Source organism: Petaurus breviceps, unplaced genomic scaffold (genome assembly GCF_028583685.1).
Source record: "Petaurus breviceps papuanus isolate PSGF00001 unplaced genomic scaffold, PetGlider_PUasm1.0 90740, whole genome shotgun sequence".
Classification (NCBI taxonomy): Eukaryota; Metazoa; Chordata; class Mammalia; order Diprotodontia; family Petauridae; genus Petaurus; species Petaurus breviceps.
The window spans coordinates 11,983,822-12,008,931 of record NW_027187330.1 but is presented as its reverse complement, the minus strand read 5'-3'; the positions used below and the strand labels follow the sequence as shown (position 1 = coordinate 12,008,931).

The following is a 25,110-nucleotide window of genomic DNA, read 5'->3' as shown; positions in this document are numbered from 1 at the left end:
TTTATTCTTTCAACTACAGAATTTATTTCCATAATTGAGGTTTATTTTCCTTAGGAGTTCAAAAACTTTTGAATGCATCCTAAGGAATGTCTTAAGTTTCAGATATCTATTTAGAGATATTAAAGAAAACTATTTACCTAGTTATCTAAAAACCCAAATGTTTTTAGATGATAAAAAGACAAAAACAAAACCAAAAAACCCCAACTATTTTCTTGTCTTCTCTTTCTTTGGCAAGGTATTCTTCTATCCTTTCCTATAGATTTTACAGAGCATTTCTTTAGTTAAGTCAAATTTCACCAAAAAACTGCCAGTGCTACCTCATTGACAACTAGATAAAATGCACATCCTTAGATTGGGCATTTTAAGGACTCATTTAGTCTGACTCCAATTTACTTTCCAGATTCATCCCACACAACTACTCTTGTTGAGAAGCTCTGTACTATGTTAGAAAGAGTGTTGATCTTGGAGTAGAGAGAGACCTAAGTTATCATTCCTGTCTGTATCTCTTAGACCCAGGGCAAATCATTAAAATGAGTTTCTTCATCCATACAGTAAGGTGAATAATACTTGTGTTCACCAAGATTATGGTGTTATTTTCTGGTCTAAATTACACATATCTATATCTATCTATATAGACATACATATATGCACAATCCACACACATATGTGCATATATATATGCATATATCTGTAGATGTACATATATATGTGTATGCATACACATACACATATTATGTATTATATACATATACTTATATATGTACATATACATATACACACATATATCAAATGTAATTTGTAACCTCAAGCTGCCATTTAAAAAATAATCACAAACTGAGCTGTAGACATACCAGGCTACTTTGCTCTTTTTTGATTTCATCCTCCCTTTGCATCAATTAATCAATAGACATTTATTTAGTCCTTACTATGTGGCAGGCACGGAGCTAAACTGGATGATTCAAAGAAAGGCGAATATACCTTGACCCTCATGGAACACACACACACACACACACACACACACACACACACACACACACACACATGGCTGTCCCTTACAAATCATGGCTTTTCCCATCCTGGTTTCAAAATATTGCAGGTCAGAGGGAAGGAGACAAGATGGTGGCATAGAAGTAGGAAGAATTCCTGCGCTCCCCCATAACCACCTCAAATACCTATAAAAACTGACTCTAAACAAACTTTAGGGCTACAGAATCCACAAAGTCACAGAGATAAACAAACCTCCTGCTGAAATCAACCTGGCAGACCGGCAGGAAGGGTCAATCACAGAAAGCTTGAAACTGAGCAGAGCCCTGTGAAACCACAGTTTCAGTCTCTAGGTGGCCTGACCTGGAGGGACTCTGGAACAGTCACCAGCAGCTGTGGTGGTTTTCAGAATTATCAACTCATAAATGCCAAAGACAAAGTGAGAGGTCAGTGGACTTTGAAAACAGGGAGTCTGGGAGTGCAGTCCAGCCTCTGACCCCAGGGCAAGAAGCAGCTGTCACCTGGTGGCTGCTTCAGAGCTGCAGATTGTAGGGGGACCAAGTGATCAGTCTGAGGGGTATTTGCTCTTGCTTTAACCTTCTTGGATATGGATTGCTGTCTTGAGTGGAGGTCCTGGGGTGCATGACCAGTGAGTCAGAGTGTGTGGAGGCTTCAGAGAGGGCACCCAACTAAAAGCTCTGGCAGCTGAGAAAACCCGAGTGATTTGGGACAAAGCACTGCTCTCTGGAAGTAGAGTTCTACTGTGGCAAAAAGCTCAAAAGTCAAGTAATTGAGTGGCCACATAAGCAAGCAAAGGGAGAAAAGCAAGCACAGAAATCCAACTCTGGACTCCTTTTTGGGGGACAAAAAGGATCAAAGCATGTAACCGGAGGAAGACAATGAAGTCAGAACTCTCCTGCACCAAAAGCTTCCAAGAAAAATATGAGTTGGTTACAGGTCATAGAGTAACTTAAGAATGATGTTGAAAACCAAATAAGAGAAATGGAGAGAAAATTGGGAAGAGAAATGAGAATGATGCAAGAAAATTATGAAATGAGAGTCAACAAAATGACTGAGGAAAATAACACCTTAAAAAATGGACTACCTCAAATGGCAAAAGAGGCTCATAAAGGCAATGAGGAGAAGAATGCCTTAAAAAGCCAAATTTGCCAGATGGAAAAAGAATCTCAAAAGCTCACTGAAGAGAATCATTCCTTCAGAATTTGATTGCAGCAAATGGAAACTAGTGAATTTATGGGAAATCCAGATACTATTAAACAGATCCACAAGAATGAAAAAATACAAGGCAATGTGAAATATCTCATTGGTAAAACCACTGACCTGGAAAATAGATCCAGGAGAGATGTTTTTAAAATTATTGGACTACCTGAAAGCCATGATCAAAAAAAGAACTTAGAAATCATCCTTCAAGAAATTCTCAAGGAAAATTTTCCTGATGTTTTAGAACCAGAGGGCAAAATAGAGGTTGAAAGAATCACCAATCACCTCCTGGAAAATATCCCTAAAAGAAACTCCTAGGAATATTATAGCCAGGTTCCCGAGTTCCCAGATCAATTAGAAAATATTACAAGCAGCCAAGAAGAAATAATTTTAATACTGTGGAAACACAATCAGGATAATACAGAATATGGCAACTTCTACACTGAGGGGAAGAACAGCAAAGCAAAAGGGAATGGGTCAACTTAGTCTCATTGAATTTGGCTTAGGGAGGGAATGACATATACACTAAGTAGGGTATCTCACCCTACAGGAGAGTAGGGGGAAAAGGGATGAGACGGGGGATAATGGAGGGAAGGGCAGGTGGGGGGGGGAGGGAAGTTGGAAGTACGCACTTCTGAAAAGGGACAGGGTCATAGTAGAGAATAGAATAAGTGGGGGATGGGATAGGTTGGAGGGAATATAGTCAACCTTTTACAATATATTCACTATGGAAATGTTTTGCGTAGCTACACATGTACAACCTATACTGAATTGCTTATCTTCCAGTAAGTATGGGTGATTAGAGAGGAAGGGAAAGCATCTTGAATCCAAAGTTTTAAAATCAAATGTTTAATACTCACACACACACACACACACACACACACACACACATACTGGGGTATAGAGATCCATCTTTCCCTACTGAAGAGTTGGAGAGGGGATTGGGGAGTATATAAGAGAGAGCTGATTGGGAGAGTGGGTATACAGTAGGATCGCTGTTTTGGGGTGGTGGCAGGGGAAAGATGGGGAGAAAAGTTGTAACTCAAAATCTTGTGGCAATGAATGATGTAAATAAAAATAAACATAAAATTAAAAAATTATAAACAATATTGCAGGTCAGTATAAGAAATTAAATGGGAATTTTGTTGTTGTTTTATAGAAGCCACAGATATCGCACAAAAAACAGCAGATGACGCAGGAGAAATTTAGAAACACAGAAATACATTATATATATATATATATGTGTGTGTGTGTGTGTGTATGTAAATATGTGTGTGTGTGTATATATATATATATATATATATATATATATATATATACAGAGAGAGAGAGAGAGAGAATTGTATAACACCAACATATTTTATCTTTTACTATCATAATAATTCAGATTGCTTCTCTGGCAAAAAGGGAGGGCCAAAAAATGTATGCAGATTTTCCAGATGGGAGGGACTGTCCACCCACCCCTCCCAAGTCCTACAATGTGGAAGTATTTCCCACCAGAATAAAAGTATTGAGGGCCAGGGGTATATGTTTTTTCATCTTTGTACCCCAGCTTTTGGCCAAATGCATTACACATGGTAGGAATAAATAAGACAGTCAGAATAAAGATAGGAATTGCACCTGTGATCTTTATTATTTAGGGAGCTGCTTAATAAGGAAACTCTCTCTAACAAGGCATGTTGACACCTCTGCAATTTCTAGTCTGAAAAACTTGTCTAGAGTACAGTAATTTTCTCAGGTTCATATGTCAAAATACATGTCAAAGATGAGACTTGAACCAACTGTTGGCTCTGAAGATTTTTCTTTTCTTTTTTCTAAGCCCCACTGTCCCCACTACCCATACTAGACACTTAAAGCATTTATTGAATTCCTTTCAGTTGAAGTGTAATTAATCTCTCCTCTACTTCAGCTGCCCAATGTCAAATTCACAACCTGGAATCCCTAAGGGCCACTCATCTCCAAAATCACTAACAACACTTTAATGTGTATATTTGCCCCGATTTTGAACACCAGTTCCTAACTCCTATTTTTCTTTTAGACTGCTAGCCCCATCCTAACTCTCTCTCTTTCTCTCTTTTTTTTTTGTTTTATGGAGGGAAATTGGGGTTAAGTGATTTGCCCAAGGTCACATGGCTAGTTTTTGTTTTAAGTCTGAGGCTGGATTTGAACTCAGGTTCTCCTCATTCCAGGGCCAGTCCTCTACTCACTGCACCACGTAGCCATGCCACGTCCTAACTCCCTTGCCTGCCCTGATTCCTATGATCATATATTTCAATTGTATACTTAACTCACTCTCTGATATCTCAAATCTATGATCTATTGCTGTGAGATATGTTTCAAGGTTATCACCACCATCCCCATTCTTTGTTTTGTTTCATTCAATGCTGAAAATTTCTAGAATGAGGACATCGTTATTGATTAGGCATAGTATATACCTTGGCAATCTAACCTTTGATGAGCCTTCAGTATTTCTCAGTCAGCCATTTTTAATATCCCATTGAGTCCATATCAAATTCTGTACAGTGGATGTGTTCCCACAATCTAATAGTCATTCCACCTTGCCCTTCCTACCTTCACTGTATGTGAAATGCCTATAGTATGTTGGGAAAAGGAAAGAAAGTAAGTGGGTCAAGGAAGAAGAAATTATAGGAATTATATAAGTAGAATGATTATCACTCATTTTTATCCGTCAATTGTAGGGGCGCAGTAGAGGAAACTTTGTGTACATAGCATTTTTGATTTTTCTTAATCATTATTTCAGCTTCCAGGTCCTATGTTTGCTTCCATTACACTGATTTTTTTTCTTCCATAATTGTGGTAGGAAATGATTTTATCAGACGGTTCTTTTGTTGTTGAATATGTTGTTTATTTTTTTTACAGTAAACAATGAGTATTTGTGTATCATGATTTTCTTTTCGTGTTTTGTAACATAATGAAAACTTATAATAAGCATAATAAGAAACTCTAGGAATTGTTTGTTATGAGAACCTAATTGCTTATACATGGAATTGTTCTGTAGAAAGGTTGTTACTCTGTGAGGCAGTCATATTCCAAGCGGATATAGGAAAGCAAGTGAGATAGTATGATAGACTCAGGAAAAGAGATGTCCAGGTCGCTATGTTTTCATTAGATACCTTCTAATTTCACAATTATATTTCTGTAACCTGCATTTTTTTTTTCACCTCGGTTCATCTCTTGGCACTTGGTATGTCCATGAGGAAATGGATGATCAAATCCAATTGCACTGATCAAATCCCATTTCGTTTTAACAAATAATATCTAAAACAAAGAAAGTAATCATAACATAATCAAAGAGCCTCATATTTGAAGTCAGAGGAGCTGGATTAGTCTGAATGTGAAAGTTCCTAAATTTAGTTTCCATTCCCCACCACCCTCCAAAATGAATGGGCTGGGAAAGGAGAAAAGTTAAACATGCCAAAAAATCTTAATTCTTTTTTTATAATTTTTATAGAGTAATTTAGGCCATCTTTTCATTGTTTTATCTTTTATGCAATCATAGCCTCTTAAGAATGAATTCCATCCTGAATAATGGTGGGTGAAAAAAGCTTTGGTTTCCTCCCATCAAACTTCTTTTATCTGACTCATTCTTCTGGCATTAGGACCTAGTATTATCCAGTTATTTTTCCTAGGTCTTAGTAGAACATTCATCTTTTTTAGAGATACCCTCTCTCTAAAACAGATTGTAAAATCTTCTGCTTTAAAGCTTAGCTCTTTTTTTGTATTTGCATTTTCTAAAATGTTGTTGCCTTAGGTGTAAAATGTGCAGTAATAGAGAGAGGAAAAATGTGTCCTTTTAAAATTCTCGTGGTCTATGCACTTTGCCATTCAATATCGCATTACTAAATATTAAATGTAACCTTTGAGAACATCTGGCTAGGGCCATGATAATATAATCACTGGTAGGACCCTAAATCAGTATTTTTGCCTTAATCATGAATTGTTGACATGTTCTATGACTACAGAAATAGCTGTTAGAAGATGGAGGCCTCCACATAGTATTCAGAATAATTTTAGATTTTATATTTTTTCAAATGCATTATTAAATTCTGATTTACATCATTCATATCCACCTGATTTTGAGTTACAAATTTTCTCCCCTTTTTTCCCCTACCCACCATGCCAAAATATCCCCTCCTTCCAATCTGCTCTCTTACATATCTTCTCCCATACCCCCTTCAACTTTTCTAGTAGGGCATGGTGGATCTCTATGCCCCAGTGCCTGTATATCTTATTTCCCAATTACATGCAAAACAGTATTAATAACAGTATATGTATATTTAACATTTGATTTAAAACTTTGAATTCCAGATTCATTTCCTTCCCCCCTTGTCACCCACCCTTACTGGAAAGATAAGCAATTCAGTATAGGTTGTACATATGTAGCTAATGCAAAACATTACCATAGTAGATATATTATAAAAGAGTGACTATATTTCCCTCCCTCCTATCCCACCTCCCACTTGTTATATTCTCTATTTTGATCCAGTCCCTTTTCAAAGGGGGGTTTCCAACTTCCCTCCTCCACATCCTAACCTCCCTTCCATCATCCCCCCTCTCATCCCCTTCTCCCCTTCTCTCCTGTAGGGTGAGATACCATATTTAGTGTGTATGTCATTCCCTCACCGAACCAAATTCATTGAGAATAAGGTTGAACAATTGCATTTTGCCTTCCTATTCTTCCCCTCCAATGTAACCATTTTCTTTTATTTATTTATTACTTATTATTTTTATTTTTTTAAAGCAATTGGGGTTAAGTAACTTGCTTAAGGTTACAAGGCCAATTATTTCTGCGTGTGGTGCTAAGTATCTGAGCCTGGATTTGATCCCAGGTCATCCCGACTATGGGGCCAGCACTCTTACTTGCTATGCTATCTGGCCGCACACATTGTAACCGTTTTCCCTTGCCTCTTCTACATGTGATAGTTTTCCCCATTCTGTCTCTCCCCATATCCTCTCATTATATTTCTCTCTCACCTCTTAATTTCACCTTTTAAGTATCAGCTTTTCCTATTAAATAGGACCTGTGCCCTCTATCTATGTATACCTGTAAATATATATATATATATATGTATATATATGTATACATACACATACACATTCACATATGTATTCATGCACCCATATACGCTCCAATTTAGACACACACACACACACACACACACACACACATATATATATATATATTTATATTCCCTTTAACTATTTTCATACTGAGAAAAGTTTCATTAGTTACAATTATCATTTTTCCATGTGGAAATATAAATAGATAAACTTTGATAAGTTCCTTATGATTTCTTTTCCCTGTTTACCTTCTCATGCTTCTCTTGCTTCTTGTATCTGAATGTCATATTTTCTATTCAACTCTATTTTTTTTCATCAAGAATGCTTGAAAGTCCTCTATTCCACTGAATGACTATATTTTCCTCAGAAACATGATATTCAGTTTTGCTGGGTAGATTATTCTTGGTTTTAATCCCAGCTCCTTTGCCCTCTGGAATATCACATTCCAAGCCCTTTGATCCCTCAGTGTAAAAGCTGTCAGATCCTGGGTTATCCTGATTGTGTTTCCATAATATTAAAATTGTTTCTTCCTGGCTGCTTGTAATATTTTCTCCTTGATCTGGGAATTTCAGAAACTGGCTATAATATTCCTATTATATTCCTATATATATATTCCTATTTTTGGATCTTTTTTCAGGAGGTGATCAGTGGATTCTTTCAACCTCTATTTTGCCCTCTGGTTCTAAAACATCAGGGCAGTCTTCCTTGAGAATTTCTTGTAGGATGTTTCTTAGGTTGTTTCTTTGACCATGGCTTTAAGGTAGTATGATAATTTTTAAATTATGTCTCTTGGATTTATTTTCCAGGTCATTGGTTTTTCCAATGAAAAATTTCTCATTGCCTTCTATTCTTTCATTTGTTTGGATGTGTTTAACAGCATCTTGATTTCTCATAAAGTCACTAGCTCCCATTTGCTTCATTCTAATTCTGAAGGAATGATTCTCCTCAGTAAGATTTTGAGATTTTTTTCCCCCTCTGGCAAATTCAGCTTTTTAACGCATTCTTCTCCTCATTGCCTTTTTGAGCCTCTTTTGCCATTTGAGTTAGCCTGTTTTTTTAAGGTGTCATTTTCCTCAGTTAGGCTGTTGACTCTCATTTCATAATTTTCTTGCATTGTTCTCATTTCTCTTCCCAATTTTTCTTCCACTTCTCTTATCTTCTTCTTAAGGTCATCTATGGCCTGTAACCAGCTTGTATTTATCTTGGAAGCTTTTAGTGCAGGAGTTCTGACTTTGTTGTCTTCCTCCTGTTCCATGATTTGCTCCTTTTTGTCCCCAAAATAGGAGTCTAATGTTGGAATCTTCTGTTTGCTTTGCATCCTTTGCCTGGTCATGTTGCCACTCAGTCACTTCACCCCTGGGATTTTTGCCACCGTAGGACTCTGTCACCAGACAGGGGAACTTTGTACCAAACGCTGGGGTTTTCTCAGCTGCTGGAGGTATTGGATGGGTGTCCTCTCTGAGGCCTCCACACGCTCTGGCAAGCTGGACACACACCCCAGTACTTCCACCCTAGCAATCCAGATCCAAGCAGGTTAAAGCAAGGGTGACACCCATCAGACTGGTCGCTTGGTCCCCCTACACTCTGCAGCCCAGGACTGAAGCTGCCACATGGTGGTGACTGAGCTACGGTGTCTCAGCGGCTTCTTACTGCATGTAAAGAGGCTAACACACTCCCAAGTACTGGATCCCAAAGTCCACACTGCACTGACCTCTCACTTTGTCCTTAGAATCTACGTGTTGGTAATTCTGGACCCCCACAGCTGCTGGCGATCTGATGTCCCTCCAGCCAGTTGTTGGTCAGGCCCACCCCATGGCTAAAACCTCTGGCTCTGAGGGTCTGGGCTCAGCTCCCAGAGTGCTGTGCTGGCCGATTCCTGCTGGCCTGCCAGGCTGTCCTCAGTGGGAGGTTAGCTTCTATGTGTCATTTTGTGAGTTCTGTAGCTCCAAAATTTATTCAGAGTACCCTTTTGCATGAATTAGAAGTGGTGGGAGCCAGAGCTGCATGGAGGTTCTGTTTCTATTCCTCCATCTTGTCTCCACCCCCAAGCAACTGTTATAACTTTAGATTTCAAATAAAGGTGTTTGATTGTAATTTTCAAATGTCTTATCAGATGCTACTGATCTTTATTATTTATTAGGTAGGGGATAGGTAAGGATATAAATTGAGGGAGTAAATGATAGCCTCTTAAAAATGTTATTGCCTTGAATCTACATACCTCATTCTTTAAATCAATAAATCACAATTGAAATTGACCTCTTTAGCTGATAATGTCTTTTTATAAAAGTTTGAAATTTTTCCTCTAGGAAAAAGAGAAAACAAAATTAGTTAGGAAAGGAAATGCACAGATACGTATGTATCTTTTTGTGATACTTTCAAAAATAATTTGATATTTGCATAAATTCATCAATTTCTAATTTATACATTAGAAAATTTTACCTTTTGCATCACTTTTATATGAAATGCTAGTTTTACAATTAGACATAATAGTTTGTATAATATAAATTAAATACTAATAGAACTTTTAAGAAATATATAAATAGATATGAGATTTATTTAAAATGCTGTTTTTGTTCCATGCAATTATTAGAAAGTATAAATATAAATAGCAAAGTGATTATAGAAATACATCATCAGTTTTGCAGACAAATTAGTAAAAAGTACTTATGTACATCATACTTTAAGGGAATTACAAGACTTACTAATGGAAACTGTGGGTTTGGTGATAAAAGAAAGTTTCTCTGAATGAAAATCAGCTTGTCCTTAGTTCTAATGTCCATGTTTAATTTTAAAAGATTTATAGTGAGAGGTCTTACTTGGATGGACAGATTGGGCCACATATGAAAGCTAGAATTTGCTAGAATATCCCTGGCATTATGGATGTTTTCATAGTTTATAGTAATGTATAAAAATCTGCACCATGGCACTGAGACACTCAAGTGAAATCTGCAGTTCTGAAACAAATTCCTCCCATGACACAAAGAGATTTGATAGTGAGTGCAGAGTAGTAGAGGTCAATGGGATCTGATATCAGGTTTGTTCCCATTCAAATCAGTGCAATCTTATAGCTCTTCCCTTAGTGGATATGCAGTAACAATATGATCTCAATGACTTTCATTTCTATCTCATAATCAAATCAGTGATAGTTGCCATTTATTTATATTTAAAATTTTTTAACTCCTTATTAGTGTTTATTTCCCATTCTCCAGTACTCCCTGTTCCAAAAAAAATATCATTACAGCCTTCTTGACTTTATGCTTATATTGGTGATAATATTAAAAATATTAAATTTAAAAAGAATATGATTAGGGGTGGCCAGGTGGCTAACCAAGTAAGAGCACCAGTTCCAGTGTTGGGATGAACTGGATATCGAATCCCGGGCTTAGACACTCAGCACCACCGCCAGGAATAAGTGGCCGTGTAACCTTGAGCAAGTTACTTAACCCAGATTGCTTTAAAAATAAAAAAAAGAATATGATAACAGGATAGAAGATAGAAAAATTATAAAACTATAAACGAATAGCAAAGCAATACATTTTTTCTCAGGGTAACTCTGCCACAGTGATTTGAGAACTTGCCTCAACGTCAGTAAGACCTAGGTGCAAGTTCAATCTTTTATATATAATGACTGCATGATTCCAGGCAAATCATGTAACTTCTCAGAGTCCAAGACAACTCTCTAAGTATGTAAGTTGGGTATCAGATGTTGAACTTCATTGTTAGAGGGAGTTTTCTTGATATATACTTCCCTACATCAGTTAAATCTCAGATCTGTTACTGTGATTTCATTGATGTTGGCACTCTTTCACCCACTGAAGGTACAGCTAGTTCTTAGTAAATGGTCTTTGTGAGTTGCTATAAAAAAATATATAACAACTTAAAAAAATACCTTACCAAAATGGCAACCTTATATCGATGTGCCTCTCCCAGTGTCTGATCCTCAGTGGATAGGTACATATTCTTTTAGCCAGAATCACAATTGAATCCCTTTTTAACTTGTAAAGAACTGCAAGAACTTGTATTCCACTATGACACACTCCTCAAGGATCAGGGTCAACTTAATTTAATGGCAAATCAATAGGAACAAGACTTTAATGGAAGATATAACAATTAACGTTTTTAAATTATGCATTTGGACAATTTGGGCTGCCTTTAACCAATTTTTTAACCGATTTTAACCTTTTACCAATCAACTATTGCTGACCCAACACCTAGATGGGAGTTTTGTGAACGATACCTGTGTATATGTATTCTATTGAAATGATTATGCAAAAACTGAAAATAATGTTCCTGTACACATTATAATCCATCCACCAAAAAAGTAAGTATGCTTATTTAAATATAATTAAAATATAATTAATGTAACTAAAATCATGTTTCTCAGAAATATAATTTTTAAAACATTGTAAAGATTATAATAATTATATATTTAAACCTGCTTATATCCCATGCCCTAATGACTTAGATTATTGGAGTTTAGGCTGAGAATCCATCTATCCATATATTGTCTTTGACTGCAATATGAGATAACTTTAGGAAGATCCTAGTTGATTCCTTCCATTACTTTTTACCCAACCAAATGTAATGTGTCAATGCCAAAATTTAAATTCTATGAAACATATTTTTAATTACTCTAGAACCTTTTGATTGCCTTCACTATAGAAATGTAAAGTCCACATAGTGTTAGAATTCTGTATGTGTATTTTGGAAGAATGGTTTATAGTATATTATAAAAACTGTGGAACAAAGATCTTTTGAAAGTACAAGACAGATTCATCCTGAAAATGGCTATTATTCTCATTCTCTTCAAAGGCTAAACATCAATGTTATTAGTGATCTGTGAGTGTTTTTGAATTGATGCATCTAATATAGCATGTTTCAGTGAAAGAGGGTTGACAAAAAATTCATATTTTTAAGTTCCTATTTTTCTTAATTTTCATAAATTTTATTGCATACACACATGCATACATCACACATATCAATATGTATTTATATACATGTGGATATATACACATGTAGACATTTGCAAACACATATACACACATAATATAGTCTAGTGAGTTGTTACAATCATAGAATGTTAGAGATAAATCAAATTTTAGAAATATAATATTACATAAAATCCCAGTTTTACAAATGAAGAAGCTACAAATCAGGGAACCCAGTCACACAACTAATAAATCATGGACTCAAGATTTGAACTCAGTCTCTAGGCTTTGCTAGCATGATGTCATGGACAAAAGATTGGATTCAGAATCAGAAAGCTTGGTTCAAACCCTACTTCTGCAATTTACTATAGGTGTGACTTTGAAAAAATACTTTCACTCTCTGGGCCCATTTCCTATTAAAAAAAAGTATTGAAATGCTTTCCAGCTTGCAATTCTATATGTTCTTTCCCCCTTTCACTGCTCTACAAATTTCTAATCCTGCCAAGATTTCCTTGTTGTCCATCTAAATTCTCTGCAATTTTGTCCTCTAATGTTTAGTGCCTTTCATCTGAAAGATAAAGCAGCTAGTGGACTCCTGTTTTCCCCATAAATCACTGCTTGCAATTTAAAATAAAGGGAGCATATCTTTGTGAAACAAATGACAGGGCATTGCTATGTGGTTCCACAGTTGCACACATTAGAATTGTATGTCCCTGTGCACACCTTTAGGGAACAATCTTTATAGCCATGGGAGCTATAGTAGACAGTAACAATTACCACAGTGAATGTCACACTGGAAAGTACTGAAAAACATATCTTAGAAATATTGCCAACAGTAAATGATTCCAGCATCTGCTAGAAGTCTCATTCTGCTAAAGTTGAGCATGTGATATGCTCTCAACTTGCCTGGTTAACAACTTTGCCATTTAGATAAAATAAGAAGAACTACTGCTCACTAGCTAATTTTATGCAATGTGGAAGATACAGTAGGAGATGAAAAAAATGATAGGAATTGTGGGTAAAAATGACCAGATCTTAGAATCTATAAAATTGGATTCAGATCTGAATAATGTTATGTGTTACATGTCTACTTTAGGAAAGTAGATTTACAAAAATTTCAAAGAAGAGTTAGAATTGGCAGGAAACTAAAGGAGATATGATGCAGAGGCATGAGGCTATTTAAAATATGCATTTCATTGATTTGTTTGGACAATTTCTAATTAAAATCCCTCTATTTCTTTGATTAAAAATAATCAAAAATGGGGGTGGCTAGGTGGCAAAGTGAATAGAGCACCAGCCCTGGAGTTAGGAGGACCTGAGTTCAAATATGGCCTCACACACTTAACATAAAAACTAGCTGTATGAACTTGGGCAAGTCACTTAGCCCCAATTGCCCTCCAAAAAGATAAACAAAACTATTAAGCAAAATGTTTCTGAAACAAAAAATTATGACTTACAGCATTCAGTGTCCTAAAATTGTTCATTTCTTTATAGAACCAAAAAAATAACCCAGGATGGACTAGATCACTGATTCTGAAGTCAGAACACCCAAGATTAATTGCCACTTCTGATTCTTAATACCCATATGACTTTGGGCAGGTCACCTGCCATCCCTGGTCCTCTGTTATGGCAAATGATAAATAAGGCTATTGAACTAAAAAACTTACAGTTCCCATACTGATAAAAGTTTATGAGAATGATGTACTTTAACACTCATCATGTAAAATGAACATTTGTCACTATATTTAATCTCATTCTGTTGTCTCAGTTATTTCACTATATGTGTGTGTGTGCGCGTGTGTGTATGTAATTATTATATATATTTTATTCCTGTAAATCTTCCCATTTTTTCTGAATCCATATCTACTATTTCCTAAGGTAAGTGAATTTCACCACATTTAAATACGTTTATTTATTTAGACTTTCTCTAACCAATGGGAAGATTATGGAATATTGAATAGATTTTGAGTGAGAAAGACTTGAATCTAAATACTATTTCAGAAACCTACTAGCTCTGTGACCCTGGACAAGTGACAACATTTTTTTCTTCCCTCTTTTTCCTTTTTCAGGATTATTCTTTGTAGTACTGAATAGATCTCTAAGAGCGGGAATGGAAAGAGATACAAGGGGAAATTTAGATGATATAAAAATAAAAGATAGTAATAAAAATTTATTTTGGGGAAAGATAGGAAGGGAAGGTATTTCATACACTGCAAGCTTATGGAACAGTGTGAGCATAGATATAGGAAAAGGCACAACTGGGGACAGAATAGACAAGTTTGGCAAGCATACATCAGAAGAGTAAAAGAAACCAATACTAACAGCAATAATAACTGATTTTATAGAAGGCTTTAAAGTTAAAGTATTTTACATATGAAAGTCACCCTGGTAAGTAACTTAACCTCTGTGTTTCATTTTTTTTTTGGGGGGGGCAGCAGTTAACAATCTTGCTTTAATCAAACATATATCATTTACCTAGTTCAGGGAGAAAAAGGTCAGCACCCCAAACTTCAGAGTATACAGAGGTTACAAGCAGAAGTTCCAAGACAGAGAAACATTTAAGCAGACAGGCTTCCAAACTGTCCAACCATTACATATATCCATACCTAATCACAGTTACCAGAGAGGGAAGCGTCAACATCTGGGTTTTCAAAGCTAGGGGGCTCTCAACAGCTTCCCAGAGTCTCATCTGGTCAAATCACACAACACTTCTCAAAGTGAGCCCCAAAACAAAGTCTCACATCAGGGATTATATAACATTTTCCTGGGTCAGAGAATGTAACAAACCTCTTGACCCACCACCAATTACAAAGCACTGAGGTGTGGGCGTTCCTGAAAAAGAAGCCTCCCACCACAGGCTCCAGGCACACTTGACCTAGGGGCAGGGAAGATCTTAAAAATTAATCATTCCTATAACATTTCAGCAAGATCTTTCATGCCCATAGCATAGGCAATTTACATTTGAATTGGCAAGATACAAGAGGTAACATGCCATTACCAAAGTGGCCACAGGGCCTTAAACAAACACAAAGTACTTTTAGGTTCATCTCTTCAATTCAAAACAAAAAATGTCCAAATAAAATTCTCTTGGGGGTGTGGGGGTGTCCTTCCCCTCACACTGCTGCAGCCCCTGCTTCCAAATGCGGAGAGGTGGCTGGGCAACAAAACCAACAGGGTGGGGTCCTTGGGGGTCCATGGCCCTTTATCCCACTCACCATAGACACAAGTCCATCCTCCCCCTGGGTTCCAAACTGTGGGATGCAACAAGGAAACATATTTGGTGCCCCTGCTTTGCCACACAATTCTTATCTTGTACTGTGGCTGAATTTCGAACTCCTGGGTTCCTCCTCCCACAGGAGGCAGCCGCTCCTGGCTTCTGCTCCAGTCCAAATGCAGGCACTTCACCATTCCTGCTCTCAGCTCAGTGAAGTCAGCATGCAGGCTGTTCTTTTCTCTTGTTCCATGGCTTCACAGGGTCATAGCTAACACAACAATTAATAACTTCTTAAGAGTTCTGAGGCTGTCTCATTAATCTGGATACTTTACGACCCTCTAAAACACTCTAAGACAGGGGTGAGGAACCTGCAGCATTGAGGCCACATGTGGTCCTCTAGGTCCTTGGGTTTGGCCTGTTAAATGAGTCCAAGTTTTATGGAACAAATCCTTTTATTTAAAGAGATTTGTTCTGTAAAGTTTGGATTCAGTCAAAGAGCCACACTTGCAGACCTAGAGGACCTCATGTGTCCTTCAAGTGACAACATTCTTAACCCCTATCCATTCATCTGTAAAAATGGAATTAATACCATTACCTGTATCACAGGTTGTCACCAAATTAATTCAACATTCATTTATTAAATGCTTGCTATTTGCTAGATGCTGTGCTAATGTAACTTCTGTGATAGCATAATTAAAATATTCTTTAATCCTGATGGGACTAGTGCTCTTATCTTTCTAATTACTATTAGCTATTTTTCTTTTGTAATTACATTTTTAAACAAAACTTTATAAACCATTTAAAGCACCACCAATAATGTATTATTGTTCTGATACAGTTCCTACAATATCACGATAGATATTAGATAAGTGAATTTTATGAGTTGATGGATAAAAATATATTCCTAATTGGTAGTTTCTCTTGTTATAGTTGTACTGGTTTGTATCATGCATAACATTTCCAATTTTATGTAATTAACATTTTGTATTCTGTGTTTATAATCCTTTGTACTCTTTGTTTTGATGTCTTTTCCTCCTATAAACTACAAGATTTCATAGTTTCAATATCTTCTATATTTATGAGGTGACATTTTAAATGTGTAACATCTATTTCAAAATTATTTTTAGATATGGTATAAAATGTTGGTCTAAACCTATTTTCTACCAAGCTTATTACAAATTTTCCTGAAGGTTATCTTGAATAGATTATGCTCTCCTGACCATTTTTTTTTATTCCTGAATTCATCAAACACAAGCCTCCTGAAATTGTTTGTTTCTAGGCTTTTATTATCTAGTTCATGCTAGTAGTCTATTTTTCACCAGTAATAAATATCTTTGCCAATCACTGTTTGTAATATTTCTGAAACACAGAAATTGTACATTCCCTTTTTCCTTATTTTTTGTTATTTCCTTATAATGCTTAATTTTTTTCATCTTTCATATCTGGTTGAAGCCCAAAGACATCTTATCAAAATAATGTTTTTAAATACACAGAATGCTACATAAAATTAGAAAAGAAAAATATATTGAAATGCAAATGACAACTAAAAAAATTACACAGGTCACCTGAAATCTGTTTACAGTCTCCTTGGGGGAGTAGTATAGTTGCCATGTTAAAACCTCACTCTAAGAGCAGTGAATCCAATAGTAGGTTTTCTTGATAGGAGAGACAGAATGGAAAGGATATTTTTATATGTTATTTGATAGTTATAGATACTCTATATAGTAAGTGATTTCAGTATTCCCATTTTATAGATGATAACACTGAGTTTGGAGAAGTTAAGTGATTCGCTCAGGATTACTCAGATACTAAATGACTGAGTTACAACTCAGTCAGTTCTTTTTCCTCTATACACAGCACTGTATGCTCTCTGCCACCATTGAAATATTTGGAACAGTTTGGATTTATTCTATTTTGACTACTTGTTGCCTAATTTTTTAGGGGTGGAGCTCCCAATATGTTATAATTTACTTTGCTTTTGGTTTCATTCAATAATGTAGTTTCAAAACTGCAGATACACCTTGATCAATATAAATAAAACTCCAATATGAAAACATATAGCTACCAAATTAATACAATATAGGGTGTGTGTGGTGTGTGTATACTTGATGAAAGAAATCTTTGCTTCACAAAATGATTTGCCACTAATTTATTTTAAATTGCATGGTCTTGGTTATTTAGTGAACTTAGAATTCATACTGCAACCCCTTTAGAGAATACATATGTTTTTGTGTCTGTAAGTATAAATTTTACATGATTTCACATGTATGCACATATGCATATATATTCTGGAAACTGAAACCCACAGCAAACACAATGTTCTAATCTTCACCACTGTGTTAGAGATCCTAAATTGTTTAGGAAATCATTCACTAGAACCAGTAGGGCACTTGAAACAATGATGACAAAAATGTAAAGGAAAACAACCGCAGCATTCTTGACAATTCTTCAATGCACTACCCAATTCTGACTTCAAAATGCAGATTTTGAAGCATATTTCCTCCATTTTGCAGAGAAGGGACCAGGGGGAGGGAACGACACATGCACCTTCTGCCATTCCCACTGTGTTTAGTTTTGTCTGACATTTGTTTATTCCTCTTGATGGTTTCTCTGTAGGGAGTAAAACAGGGGAGTGGGGGAGAGATTGAAGTGTAATACAGATACAAAAAAAAAAGAGAAAAGGAAGATAAGAGAGTCAATGAAATGTTTAAAAGATAAGACAACATTGAAAACTTCATAATTACCCAGACTAAATGCAGGGCAATTTTATTTCTATAAAGTTGAACTTAACATAGTGAAAAAAGTTCACAAATTCACTTATAATCCCCCTTTCTGTTCTTTCTTTTACAGTAAAATGCTCATGTTTTCTGATAATACTTTTATAAGTAACAAAAATATAAAATTTCCCATTTCTGCATTTTCTGCATTTAACATGTCTAAAGCTAAAAGTATCTCTAAAGCTTTAAAAATGTTAGTGGTTCATTACAATCCATTCCATTGACTGGATGATGTTTGCTTTATAGGACAATCAATCATAATCTAATAATTGATTGGGCTTCTTGTTTTCTCACTAAGCAAATATATCTATCCAAAGGATTTTATAACACTTTTTCAATGAAGTCTGGAGCTATTGAGGCTTTGAAGTATTCAAGGAAACAAGTCAGATGAATTGTTGGATATCACAGGTAGAAAAATGTCTTTATGACAGTGCTAAATATATAAGAAATTTGACTTAGGAGTTGGTTCTCTTGAACTAGCTAAGGGGAAAAGAGCAGTCAGGAAATTGTTTTCCATTAGACACAGCTGCTTTAGAATATTAGACTTACTCACCTGAGAAATAAACTCAAGTTTGACTAACAAGGGTTTGGAAGTAAGAATCCTTTGCCTCCACATGATCTTGCAATTTATTTATACATTAAGTGTGTATGCCTTTTTAGTTTTTGAGATGATTTTATTAAAAAAATATTAAACACACATATTAAAACTAAACCTGCATATTAACTATTTAAATTTACATTTATTAATTTCAAAACATCACATAACACAATACATTTTTAGGGTGGAAGGCAAGGCAATTGGGAGTAATTGACTTGCCCAAGGTCACCCAGATAAGTAAGTGTGTCGGATTTGAACTCAGGTCCTTCTAACTCAACAGCCAGTGCTGTATTCACTGCACCACCTAACTTCCCCCACAATGCATTTTCATTTTTTCTAAGTGACCTTCAAATGTTTTGTCTATTTATTTTCATTCCTTTTTCTTCATATACTATTCTATTTCCTGTGTAGTCTTTTCTTCTGTCTCCTTTTTATTTCCCACTTTGCATTATTTCATAAAAAGTCTTTCTAAATTTCTTGAATTACTCATACACACACACATAGACAATCAAAGTCTCTCAGACTTGGTGCATTTGTTTTTGCCTTTTTGGAGGGCAATTGGGGTCAAGTAACTTGCCCAAGGTTACATGGCTAGTTTTTTTGTGTGGGTGTTAAGTGTCTGAGGCTGGAACCGAACTCAGGTGCTCCCGACTCCAGGGCTGGTGCTTTACTCACTGTGTCACCTAGCCACCCCGGACTTGGTACATTTCTGAAGAATACATGTGTCACCATATTCTCTTTCCATATAAAGAAGAGCATGGCCATGTCTAGAGAAGCAAATTGTCATTGTATCATTTTCTTTCTTTTATTCATTAGTTTTCAACATTCACTGTTATAAGATTTGGAGTTACATTTCTTTTCTCCCTACCTCTTTCCCTTCCCCCTTCCCAAGATAGGAAACAATTTATATATACACACAATCACATTAAATACATTTCCACATTAAGCATGTTGTGAAAGATGAATCAAAACAAAAGGGAAAAATCATGAGAAAGGGAAAACAAACCAAAAGAAAAGAAAATTCTATGCTTTTATCTGCATTCAAATGTGGACATTTTCCATCAGGAGTCTGTTGGAATTGTCTTAGATCATCATACTGATGACAAGAACTAAGTCTGACAAAGTTGGTCATTGCACTGTGTTGCTATTACTGTTGCAATTTTCTCCTAATTCTACTCTCTTTACTCAGCATCAGTAGGTTTTTGTTTTTGTGAAATCTGCCAGCTCACCGTTTCTTTTTGTTTATATATTTTTAGTTTACAACATTCATTATCACAAGATTTTGAGTTACAAATTTTCTCCCTATCTTTCTCCTACCCACCACCCCAAGATAGCAATCCCATGGAATATCCCCTCCCCCAATCTGCTCGATCCTATATCCTCCTATATCCTCCCCCCCTCCAACTTTCCAGTAGGGCAAGATGGCTCTCCATACTCAATTGCCTGTATATCTTATTTCCCACTTGCATGTAAAATAATAATAATACTATTTTTAAAAAACATTTGATTTTAAAACTTTGAATTCAGGGTGGCCACTTGCCGCAGTGAGTAACAGCGTAGGCCCTGGTGTCAGGGATCAGTTCCAGCCTTAGATACTTGGCACCCACACAAAAAAATAACTGGCCGTGTAAACTTGAGCAAGTTACTTAACCCCAATTGCTTAAAAAAAAAACTGAATTCCAGATTCTTTCCCTTGTTCCCTCATCACCCACCCTTAATGGGAAGATAAGCAATTCAACATAGGTTGTACATGTGTTGTTATGAATAACATTTCCATAGTGGATGTATTGTGAAAGATTAACTATATTTCCCTCCATGCCATCCTTCCCCCGACTTGTTCTATTTTCTACTTTGACACCCTGTCCCTTTTCAAAAGTGTGTGCTTCTAACTATCCCCCCCCCATGTGCCTTCCCATCTATCATCACCCTCATATCCCCTTCCCCCCTACTTTTCTGTAGGATAAGATACCTAATTTAGTCTGTATGTTGTTCCCTCGTTAAGCCAATTTCAATGAGAGTAAGGTTGACTCATTCTTTTTTGCCTTCCTGTTCTTCCCCTCCATTGTAACAGTTTTCTCTTGCCTCTTTTATATGAGATAATTTACTCTATTATGTCTCTCCCTATCTGCTCTCATTATATTCCTCTCTCACCTCTTAATTTTATTTTTTAGATATCATCCCTTCCTATTCAACTGATCCTGTGCCCTCTGTCTATGTATGCATGTACACATATATACACACACTCACATATGTATTTATACACACATCTACCCTCCTATATAAACATATAAATATATATATATATATATATATATACATTTATATTCCCTTCAACTATCCTCATACTGAGAAAAAATTCATAAGTTACAATTATCGTTTTTCTATGTAGGATTATAAATTGTTCAACTTTATGATTTCTTTTTCTTGTTTACTTTCTTATGTTTCTCTTGCTTCTTGTATCTTAACGTCACATTTTCTATTCAACTCTTTTTTTTCATCAAGAATACTTGAAAGTCCATTATACTCAGTTTTGCTGGGTAGGTAATTCTTGGCTTTAATCCTAGTTCCTTTGACCTCTGGAATATCATATTCCAAGTCCTTCAGTCCCTTATTGTAGAAGCAGCTAGATCTTGTGTTATGCTGATTGTGTTTCCACAATAGTCAAATTGTTTCTTATTAGCTGCTTGTAATATTTTCTCCTTGACCTGGGAATTCTGGAATTTGGCTATAATGTTCTTAGGAGTTTTCTTTTGGGGATATTTTTCAAGAGGTGATCAGTAAATTCTTTTAATTTCTATTTTGCCCTCTGGTTCTAAAATATCTGGGAGATTTTCCTTGAGAATTTTTTGAAGGATGACTTCTAGGTTCTGTTTTTGATCATGGCTTTCAGGTAGTCCAATAATTTTAAAATCATCTCTCCTGGATCTGTTTTCCAGGTCAGTGGTTTTTCCAATGCAATATTTCACATTGCCTTCTATTCTTTCATTTGTTTGGATCTGTTTAACAGCATTTTGATTTCTCATAAATTCATTAGCTTCCATTTGCCCCAATCTAATTCTGAAGGAATGATTCTCTTCAGTGAGCTTTTCAAATTCCTTTTCCATCTGGCAAATTTGGATTTTTAAGGCATTCTTCTCTCCATGGGCTTTTTGGGCTTCTTTTGCCATTTGAGTTAGTCTATTTTTTAAGGTGTTGTTTTCTTCAGTCAGGTTTTTTTTTACTCAGGATATGTTTATTAGGGAGGGGATGTCAGTGCTCTGTCTGAGGTTAAGGGGAGTTTTGAGGGGAAAAGGCAAGGAGGCTGGAAACCCCTTCAGCTGGCACACTTCTTGGCCACAATGAGGAAAGCAGAAGGCATAATTCCCAGTTCCTGCAGAGGTCTCTCCATATCGGCTTCAGAAAAGACCAGTTTGGTGCAGCCAGGTAGCACAGTGAATAAGAGCACCAGCCCCAGAGTCAGGATGACCTGGGATTGAATCCAGCATCAGACACTTAGCATACACCCAGAAACACCTGGCCATGTAACCTTGAGCAAATTACTTAACCCCAATTGCTTTTAAAAAAAAAAGCCAGCTGGGGTAAGCCACTGAGCAGCTGTACAGGGTCCTGCCCACCTCCTAGTTCCTCCCCTCTGTGTAGTTCCACATAGAGTTCTCACGTAGAGCCAGCTGCTCTCTAGCCTTGAATGTCTGTGTCAGGGATGTCCCATCAGGCAAACAAACCTGGATGCGACACTAATAATACTTTTGCTTGGTGGGAGGCTCCTGATTGGGAGAAAAAGGAACAGGGCCTTGCTTGGTTGCAGGGGAAGTGATCTGCAATCCCCTGCCACCAAACTTCTTGGCTCTCTCTACTTTATTCCTCTCAATCTTCTCCCAGACTGGCTGTCTGGCAGCTCTCTCTTCAGCCTTCTCCCTCCTTCTTTCCTCAGCTGCCCAGCACATCTCATCCTCCTGCAGCCACTATCAGGTGGATGACAGCTCCTGGTCCTGCTGTGTCTGCTGCCTCTTCCACTCCACAGCTTCCTGCTGCTCTCTTTCTCATTGTTCCTTCTGTATCTGGGCCAGCAGCTCCAACATCCTCTTGGTCTGCTACAGCTTCTCCTCTTCCCTCAGAGGTTCCTTCTTCTCCACCCTTGCCACCCCAGACCCTTCCAGGCTGCCTCCCTCATAGGTGTAATGGTAATGTAATTTTGAATTTGATTTGATACCTTTTGTGTTGGCAAAAGTAGCAGGTACTTAACACTTAGTAACTGATCAAGCCTCTGATTGGGGGAATAGAAAATATGAACTCCTGTCTCCTGTTAACTGACATAACAGGAAGGGGTTGGTCAAAGAAAGTAGGTAATACTGTGTATATAGGAAAAGCCCCAGAGAAGCACAGTCAGAATTTCCTTGAAACCAAGATCTGGTGGCAGAATAGCTACAGAAGAATGGAGAACTGAGTCCTGAGAACTTGTGGTGGTGGTGGAGCTTCTTCTGAACAGGAGCCCAGAAACTGGAGCCAGGAACCCAGGAGCCCAGAGCTAGGAACCCAGAATCCAGAGCCAGGAGCCCCCAAACCCAGGAGCCAGGAGCCCAGGTGACTGGAGCATGACCAGGATGCTGAGACTTTGTGGCTTGGTTGAGCCTTGAATTCCTTGGAGCAGAAATGGTGAGAGATCTGACATGGACCAGACCCTGTGAAGTTAAGTGTGGAGCAGGATCTGCCCAGGGAGCTGGTCAAGGAACTGGGAGCTGTCTGCCATTGAACCCACGTGACAGTCTGGTGAATCCAGGTAGAATCTGGGACCATGGAAGGGGATCCAGGGAATCTGAGAACAGGCCCCAAGTCAGGATGAAAAGATTTCTCTCTGGGTACTGAATAATTATGGAATTATAGTTTACTAGTGACCTAGGGGTGGAGGGTTTTGTGTATGATACTTAGTAAGACTTTGCTGAACAAGTGACTGATTATACTTTGAATACTTTGACTATTGTACTTTGAAATTACTGATAGGTGACTGATTGAGTTAATCAAGTCTTTGCCCCAAGAGTGGAAGACTTTGAATATTGTACTTTACGACTACTGATAAGTGACTAATTGAGTTAACTTAAGAGTGACTATTTTACTTTGAGACTATGTTGTGAATATTGTGATTTTCTTGGATAAGTTGTAATATGGTGAATGCTGTCTTTTGAATTATGCTGTACCTTGATTTTCCATGGATGTTTTGCTTTTGTTATGGAATAAATAGAATGATCACTATGCTGAATAATCAGAACCTTAAAAAAGCTGTTCACAGTAGCAGTTCTTCTGGAAAGCTTCTGTTCATGGCATTACAATAGGGCAAGAGCTCATGCCCCAAGGAGTGTCCTCAGAGGGAAGTAGGGGGCTCCTCCACTTCTGGCTCATCTTAGTGTGCCATCAACCAGTCCATGGCGGCCTCAATGCCCTGGTCCCCCGTGAGGGCCAGAGCCTTCTATGCTCAGCCCATGGGAAGCCCATCTCAATGAGACTCTCCAGAGCTGTCCACTCAGCCATGGTGTGGCCTCTGCCTCAGTCTGGACCTACAAGGGAGGGGACAGGACAGTGGCTACGTGCACCTCCCCTCTTCCTTTCCTGAAAGGGTGCATAACAGAGAACAAGCTGCCCGCCTGGCCTCTACCTCCTTTATACTTCTCCTAGTGGAGCCACTTGCCCCTTCAGTCAGATTGTTGAATCACTTTTCATGATTTTCTTGCATCATTCTCATTTCTCTCCCCAATTTTTCGTCCACTTCTCTTACTTGATTTTCAAAATCCTTCTAAAGCTCCTCCATGACCTGTAATCAATTCATATTTTCTTGGAAGCTTTTGGCTCAGGAGTTCTGAGTTTGTTTTCTTCCTCCCTTTCCATGCTTTGATCCTTTTTCTCCTCCCAAAAAGAATCTAAGGTTTGACTGCTGTCCTTTGTTTCCTCTGCTTGCTCACGTTGCCAATCAATTACTTGACTTTTGAGCTCTTTGCCACAGTAGAACTCTGCTTCCAGAGAGGAGAGCTTTATCCCAAATCACCAGGTTTTTCACAGCTTCTGGAACTATTAGTTGGGTGCCCTCTCTGAAGCCCCCACAAGCTATGGCCTACTGCCCAGATGCCCCAGGACCTCCACCCAATTGAGATCCAAGCAGGTTAAAGCAAGAGCAATTACCCCTCAGAATGATCACTTGGTCCCCCTACAATCTGCAGGCCAGGAGCTCTGGAAGCAGCCATGTGTCTCCACTGCTTCTCACTGTAGGGGCAGGGGCCAGACAGTGTTCTTGGATTACCCCCAGTTCCAACAGAGTTC

At 37.4% G+C, this 25,110-nt stretch overlaps 1 protein-coding gene and 1 pseudogene across 1 annotated transcript in view; one reads left to right on the top strand and one right to left on the bottom strand.

The window, feature by feature from the left end:
- Positions 1–25,110, top strand: part of NRG3 (neuregulin 3) — a 1,209,945-nt gene that overhangs the window by 645,044 nt on the left and 539,791 nt on the right. The window lies entirely within an intron of this gene.
- On the bottom strand, positions 22,015–24,327 carry LOC138145467 (UBX domain-containing protein 1-like; annotated as a pseudogene).